Below are 7,342 nucleotides of genomic sequence, written 5' to 3'. Positions count from 1 at the left end.
TTTTTAACGTAATTTGTGGATTGAGACATTAAATTAATCATGTGAGAATTTAATGAATAATAAATAATATGTGTAATTATAAATAAATATTTCTAAATACATTATTATTCATCCATCATTTAATTGTTCAAACAAAAAAGGGTTTTACACAAAAAACATTAAACACTCAACAAAACCTCATTTAAATCCTTTTTTAAAATGCAGTAAGCAAGTAAGTCAAATGACTCATGAGGCTCATGTTAGTTTGTTAGAAGATATCCCAGCAGTACTATCTTACTACCATTGTTATTAAGTTAATGTGCTCTTCACAAACAAAGCCTGAAGCAGCTAGTGCTGTTAGGACCAGTCCCCAACATGTTTTTACATCTACACTGTTACACCTGTCTCTCTGTCATTTTCATGTATTATTTATTACTTCTACTGACTCGCTCTCTTCTACCTGCTTCCTACTCTACATATCACAATGTTATTTGTGAACATCATGTCTTGGTATTCACTCTTTTCTCTGTATTATTATAGGTTCTTTACTTTACAATATAAATACAGTATATATCTCAATATCACCATGAGGCGACTGCTGTTCTGATTTGAATTAATAGAAATGTAATTGAATTAAATAATACTCCGTGGAGATTTCTGCTTGACCTCCATCCTCTTCCTAGCTGCCCTAATCCTCTGCACTTCCTGATTCAATAATATTCTTCCAGCCGCCATCCTTCTCCTCTCTGTCTTCATCATTTTCATAATCAGATCTTCAAAGTACTCATTTGTACATTTCCATGTAATCAGTGTTACCCTGACCTGCTGCACACCCAGCTTGACCTCTCCCTCTCTAGCCACTGAATAGAAATCCTTTTGTTATTCTTTGTGTCCAGCCTCACATACAATTCCCCATAAACTTTTTCCTTTGCCATCTCTCTTTGCCGTGCGCCTAACTTCCCAGTAGTCCTGTCTGCTTTTTTCATCTTACGCAGAAGGCATTTAACCCTTGCCATTGGGCGGATTCCTGGCAGTGTGGAGTCCACTGAAGTCTGGGACTGCAATGACCCAGATTGAGGAATCTTTGGAATGCGGAGACCATGTGGAATGGGCTCTGGCGCTGAAGCCCAATAGCTCGCACTCACACGCTGACAGCATAGAGTCTGCTGGCTGCATGGAGACCTCTGCCCCAGGCTCACACAGGGATTAGTGGGGCACTCGACTCTGGGAGAAGCAAAAGCCTCCACACAGCTCACACAAAAAATTTTTTTTTTGGAGAGGACTGTTCCAAGAGCACAATTAACAGTCTTTAAGTTGGCAGACTCAGGCACAGGCTCTGTAAACGCCAAGATGTGAATGAGTGAACCTGCACAACACAAAACTGAATTTTCAGGCTGGAAAACAGAAAACTCAGTATGTCTGTGAAGGTTCTCAGTCATCCAGGTCATTGTAGTCAAAGGAGCTTGCAAAGAAAAGCGTCTGGACTTCTTTAAGTTGCTTGAAGACGTTTCACCTCTCATCCGAGAAGCTTCTTCAGTTCTAAGGTCAAATGGTGGAGAGTCCCAGATTTAAACCCAGTGGGAGTTTCCCCCCAAAGAGGGACAAAAGGACCCCCTGATGATCCTCTAATCGCCTGAGCCAAGGTGTGAAAGTGGGTGTGGGTCACAATCAGCCAGGGTTTCAGGTGAGCTCATTGTGAAACCTGGCCCCACCTTATCACCTAATTCCTGAGGTCAGATGGCCCAGGATGTGAGTGGGCGTTAAGGCGTCTGGGGAGGGAACTCAAAACTGGATTATAGATGGCAGAGAGTTGGTGTCGTAAACCACCGCCTCTGTTCAAAGATGGTCGCTCACAGTGGACATAGATGCTTCTTTCACTCCTCTTTCAAACCATCTGTCCTCTCTGTCCAAAAAACTCAATCTGCAGAGCAGAGCTGAGTGTCTGTAGGAGATGAAAGGAGAAGTTAACTGTGGCCATGGTGAAACTGGAGACAGGATCTTGCATGATTTACAATATGTTTCAGAGGGTTTACAGCAAATGGGCAGAAATCAAGAGGAAAGGTGAGTGGTTCAGTGGAAAGTGGGAAAGCAGGTGTGTCCTTGTTTTTAAAGTAGTGGCAGCTATCAGTTTGACTCAGTTAAGTTAAACTGACAGTGCTCTTCAAACTTTACAAGGAATGCATGTTAGTGAGCTTGGAATTGCTAAGGAACAAGGGAATGAATGAGAACAGAGTACTACGGAGCAAAAAACACAAAAACTGTGAATCACGGTCACCATGATGGTGACAAGGATCTGGTGGAAAACAGCTGGTTCTTAAATACCAAGAACTAATTAGACATTGCAAAGCAATTGCAGGAGAGAAAGCCCAGGAAAAGCCACTTTGCTGTGAGTAAGCGTGTAATTTCTGCTGCTTCGGGGGTTACCACCACAACAAGCACCAAGCAGCTTATAGTCACAGTTCAGTGCAACAGCCTCAGGAATGGAGCTGTCGAACAGGGTCCATTGACACTCAGTGTCCTCATTCTCTGAATCCTGTCAAAGCTCTGCCGGAGGTGAGAGTTGATGATCTCATGGACTAGGGCCTCTGCTAGGAGTTCTCAGAACACCCTCCGTATATGTTTGGGTGCACCAGGTCTGTCCAGTGTCCTCCACTGGCCACCTAATCCAACTCACCAACAAGTGGTGATCAGCTGACAGCTCAGTCTCTCACTTCACCCGAGCCTCCAGAACATACAGCCATGGCTGATCCTCGACGTGCGGCCCGGGGGGGTCTGTGGTTTGCAGAAGAGAACTGTGCAAAGAATCAGGTAAGACTGGTTGGTTCCTCCCAATCACAACCCTCCAGCTTTCACTGTCATTGCCCACATGGGCACTGAAGTTTCCCAGTAAGAAGTCCCCAGGTGGAGCACCCTCAACCAGCCATCCCACTCTCCAGGAGCCCAAGCTCTATGTTGAGGTGAGCCCAACTACAGTATATCTAGCCAGTACCTCTCAATCTGTCACCTCTCACACTAGTTCAGGCCCTTCAGGTTCTATATCCCCATTGCCAACCTCTGAAGCTGGGTTTTGGTCCGCCAGGGTCTCTGCCTTTGTCCGACTCCCAACACACACTGCGCCTGACTCCTACGGTGCCTCCTGCAGGTGATGGACCTACAGGAGTGTGATCCCATGCCCCATCTTTGGGCTGCACTCAGCCAGGCTCCATGGACTAAGGCCTGGCCACTAGGTGCTCACCCTCCCCCAGGCCTGGCTCCATGGCAGTGCCCTGGTCGCGGTAACCCCATCCTGGGCAGTGTGAACTGTTCCCTTAAGGCTCTCATAGGTTTCCCATGAGGGTTCTCAAAAGGGTTTTCTGATTCGCTCTTTGTCTGGTCTCTCACCCAAGACCAATTTCCCATGGGATACCTACCAGGGGGCAAAACGCCCACCAGCAACATTCCCCCTGGGATCCCAGGGACACACATACCCCTCTACAACGATAAGGTAAAGATTTACAGAGGGGAGGTATTTTAATTTAGTAATGTATTTTAATGTGATCTTAATGAAGGAGTGAAAAAACTGTCTGACGGCCGTCTTTGTCGTGGAAAAAACTGCTGAAAGACTAAAGTTAAAAACAGTCTCTGGATGAATGGTCACCAATGTTAAAAAAAAGTGATATCAGAGTGGTAAATGCCTTGTATGTCTTTTGTGTGTGTGTGTGTGTGTGTGTGTGTGTGTGTGTGTGTACTTCTAAAAAAAAAGTTTAAAAAAAAAAGAGGTAAATAACTGCACAAATGAGGAGAGTCAATAATTTACATAAAAATTTACATATATAAAAAAAGGTTAGTGGTTATATGGTTAATAGTGTTGATTTTTTTGTTGTTGAATTATGTTTATTTGATTTTATTTTTTAAAGAAAAAACTGTTAAAAACCATTGTCATTATAACCTTAATGGCCTGCTTTGCCTTTTTTTTTTACAAGAAAATTCCAGTTCTAATAAAAAAGTCATAATCTAGTCTTTACAAGGATTTAAATAAGGTAAATACAACTTCAGATGAACAAAAATGTGATATATCACATGATACTTATTTTAAAATATTAGCTGAAGAAATTGTGTTATTGCAATGGCAACACCTCGATTCTTTTCATTTTCAGCCGTCCTGTTTTAGATTTGCTGTTGAGTTTGGGATTATTGTCCTGTTATTTTGTTCATTTTGGCCAAGCTTTAGCTGTTGGACAGATGACTTCACCTTTGACTCTACAATACTTTGGTATTCAGACAAGCCTATGGATTACTCAGTGACTACAAAGTGCCTGGGTCTTGTGGCTACAAAGCAAAACCTAAATCTATGAGGTGTTTTTGCTGTGTATTGTGCATTATTGTCACATATCTTCACTTTGGTCTCATCTGTCCAAGCAACATTTTTCCAGAGGTTTTGTGGTTTGTTCAGCAGCTAAAGCTAAAACATACTGCAATGTTCTTTTTCCTGTTAGTGTTTTTTCTGGTGACACTTTCAAAGCTAAATATTCAGTTTTGGTTTTTTTTAAATTTTACATTTATGAACTGAAAACAAGAACTCTGAGATTTAGCCCTTGGAGTTTCTCTGAGCACTGTATTGCAGTTCTGTAGCAGAAGTTATTATTAAGAAATTATTATCATTATTATTATTATTAACCTAATAATATATATAATTTTAATCAAAATGACCAATTTCCTTTCTTTAATAAACCACACAAAAAAAACATACAACAAGTTGACTGCACGGACTACTTTTGCCATTTGCTTTTCTTCAACAAAATGACTGATATTCTGTAGTGCCTTTACTGTAGACACTAAAGATGACTTTCTGCCTTAAGTCATGTTTTTTAAGTCACTGAAAAGCATGCTCTACTTGGTTGAGATCAGGTGACCTATTTACCTGAACAATATCCTGTGTCTTTACTTTGAGAAACTATTGGGTTAAGTGCTGTCCAAACAGATCTGCAACATTTTGCTGAATCTGAGCAGTGTAGATATTTACACTTCAGAGTTCCCCCTGCTACTCGTCTCAGCTGTCACACAATCAAAACACACTCACCATGTCCATGCCACCATATTGCCTCCACCATGTTTAAAACACGATGTGGTGTATATCAGGTCATGCGCTGTTCTTTTCTTTCTCCATACCATTCCCATCATTCTTGTATAAGCCAATCTTGATTTTATCTGTCCAAAGATTTTTTTTCCAAGAACCGTGCAGGCTCTTTTAGTTACATTTTTTAGTAAAGTATCCTCTTGAGTGTGACCAGTGTTTTACACCTTGTAAACCTTCTGTATTTACATGCATCAAGGTGTTAGTTTGACAATGACATGCCAACCTTCTTAAGAGTGCTCTTGATGTTGTGGAGGGGTTTTACTTAACCAAGGAAGGATTACTGTAGTTTTCCATGACACTTATTGCTGCTGAAGTGCATTCATCATTTGTTTACATTTTTGGTGATTTGGCCACTTTTAACATGTTTTCTAAATGAAGAGCTAATAAATAGAACTTCAACACTAAAGAATAAACTCCAGATCTCCATCTGTTAATTTTTTGTAAAATAATAAAGACCTAAACTGTTAGGGATTTACACTGAACAAAAATATAAACGCAACACTTTTGTTTTTGCTCCCATTTTCCATGAGCTGAACTTAAAGATCTGAAACATTTTCTACAAACACAAAGGAGCCATGACTCTCAAATATTGTTCACAAATCTGTCTAAATCTGCGTTAGTGAGAACTTCTCGTTCGCCGAGATCATCCATCCCACCTCACAGGTGTGGCATGTCAAGGTGCTGATTGGACAGCATGAGTATTGCGCAGGTGTGCCTGAGACTGCCCACAATAAAAGGCCACTCTGAAATATGCAGTTTGATCACACAGCACAGTGCTACAGATGTCGCAAAACCAGTCAGTATCTGGTGTGGCCACCATTTGCCTCACGCAGGCAACACATCCAATGGAGATTTGTTGCACCTTGTGAGGCAAATAGTGTGCATTGGGCATAGAGTTGATCAGGTTGTTGATTGTTGGTCCACTCCTCTTCAATACTTGTGCAAAGTTGCTGAATATTGGCAGGAACTGGAACACGCTGTCGTATACGCCGAGCCGAGCGTCCCAAACATGTCTGGTGAGCATGCTGGCCATGCAAGAACTGGGATGTTTTCAGCTTCCAAGGAATTGTGTACAGATCCTTGCAATATGGGGCTGTGCATTATCATGCTGTAACATGAGGTTGTGGTCATGGATAAATGGCACAACAATGGTCCTCAGGATCTCAACACGGTATCGCTGTGCATTCAAAATGTCAACAATAAAATGCACTCGTGTTCATTGTCCAGAACCCCACCGCCACCACGGGCCACTCAATCCACAACGTTGACATCAGCAAACTGCTCATCCACACAACGCAACACAAGCTGTCTGCCATCTGCCCTGAACAGTAAAAACATCTGTGAACAGAACACCTCTCCAACGTGGCAGACGCCATCAAATGAGAGCATTCGCCCACTCAAGGTGGTTAAAGTGACAAACTGCAGTCAGGTCCAGACCGCGATGAGGACCACGAGCATGGCGATGAGCTTCCCTGAGACGGTTTCTGACAGTTTTTGCAGAAATTCTTTGCTTATGCAAACCAATTGTTGTTGCAGCTGTCCAGGTGGCTGGTCTCCACCTGGTCGACCATCCTGGAGATGAACATGCTGGATGTGGAGGTCATGGGCTGGCTGCGATTGTGAGGCCGGTTGATGTACTGCCAAATTCTCTGAAACACCTTTGAAGATGGCTTATGGCAGAGAAATGAACATTCATTTCACAGGCAACAGTTCTGGTTGACATTCCTGCAGTCAGCATGCCAACTGCACTGTGTAGCACTGTGCTGTGTGATCAAACTGCATATTTCAGAGTGGCCTTTTATTGTGGGCAGTCTAAGGCACACCTGTGCAATATTCATGCTGTCCAATCAGCACCTTGACATGCCACACCTGTGAGGTGGGATGGATTATCTCGGCGAACGAGAAGTTCTCACTAACACAGATTTAGACAGATTTGTGAACAATATTTGAGAGTCATGGCTCCTTTGTGTTTGTAGAAAATGTTTCAGATCTTTAAGTTCAGCTCATGGAAAATGGGAGCAAAAACAAAAGTGTTGCGTTTATATTTTTGTTATTGTATGTAGAAATAGTCCGTACACTTTATGCAATACTTGTCTTTAACCCACTGTATTAAATATGGAAGTGAGCATTTCAATCACACCTTGACTGACTGTCAGATATTTACCTGCATTTCTCTTTCACCACAGATCTGGTTCTACACCAACAGCATCTTTGAAAATGCTGGTATTCCAGCTCCAGAGATCCAGT

The 7,342-nt window shown here is 42.2% G+C and overlaps 1 pseudogene; it reads left to right on the top strand.

Moving 5' to 3' along the window:
* Positions 1-2,718: 2,718 nt before the first annotated feature.
* LOC146375488 (uncharacterized) lies at positions 2,719-6,815 on the top strand (annotated as a pseudogene).
* Positions 6,816-7,342: the final 527 nt, after the last annotated feature.

Source organism: Perissodus microlepis, chromosome 13 (genome assembly GCF_051167445.1).
Source record: "Perissodus microlepis isolate ML-2025 ecotype Zambia chromosome 13, ASM5116744v1, whole genome shotgun sequence".
In the NCBI taxonomy this organism is placed as follows: domain Eukaryota; kingdom Metazoa; phylum Chordata; class Actinopteri; order Cichliformes; family Cichlidae; genus Perissodus; species Perissodus microlepis.
The sequence above is the reverse complement of the archived record's forward strand: the minus strand, read 5'-3'. Positions and strand labels throughout refer to the sequence as shown.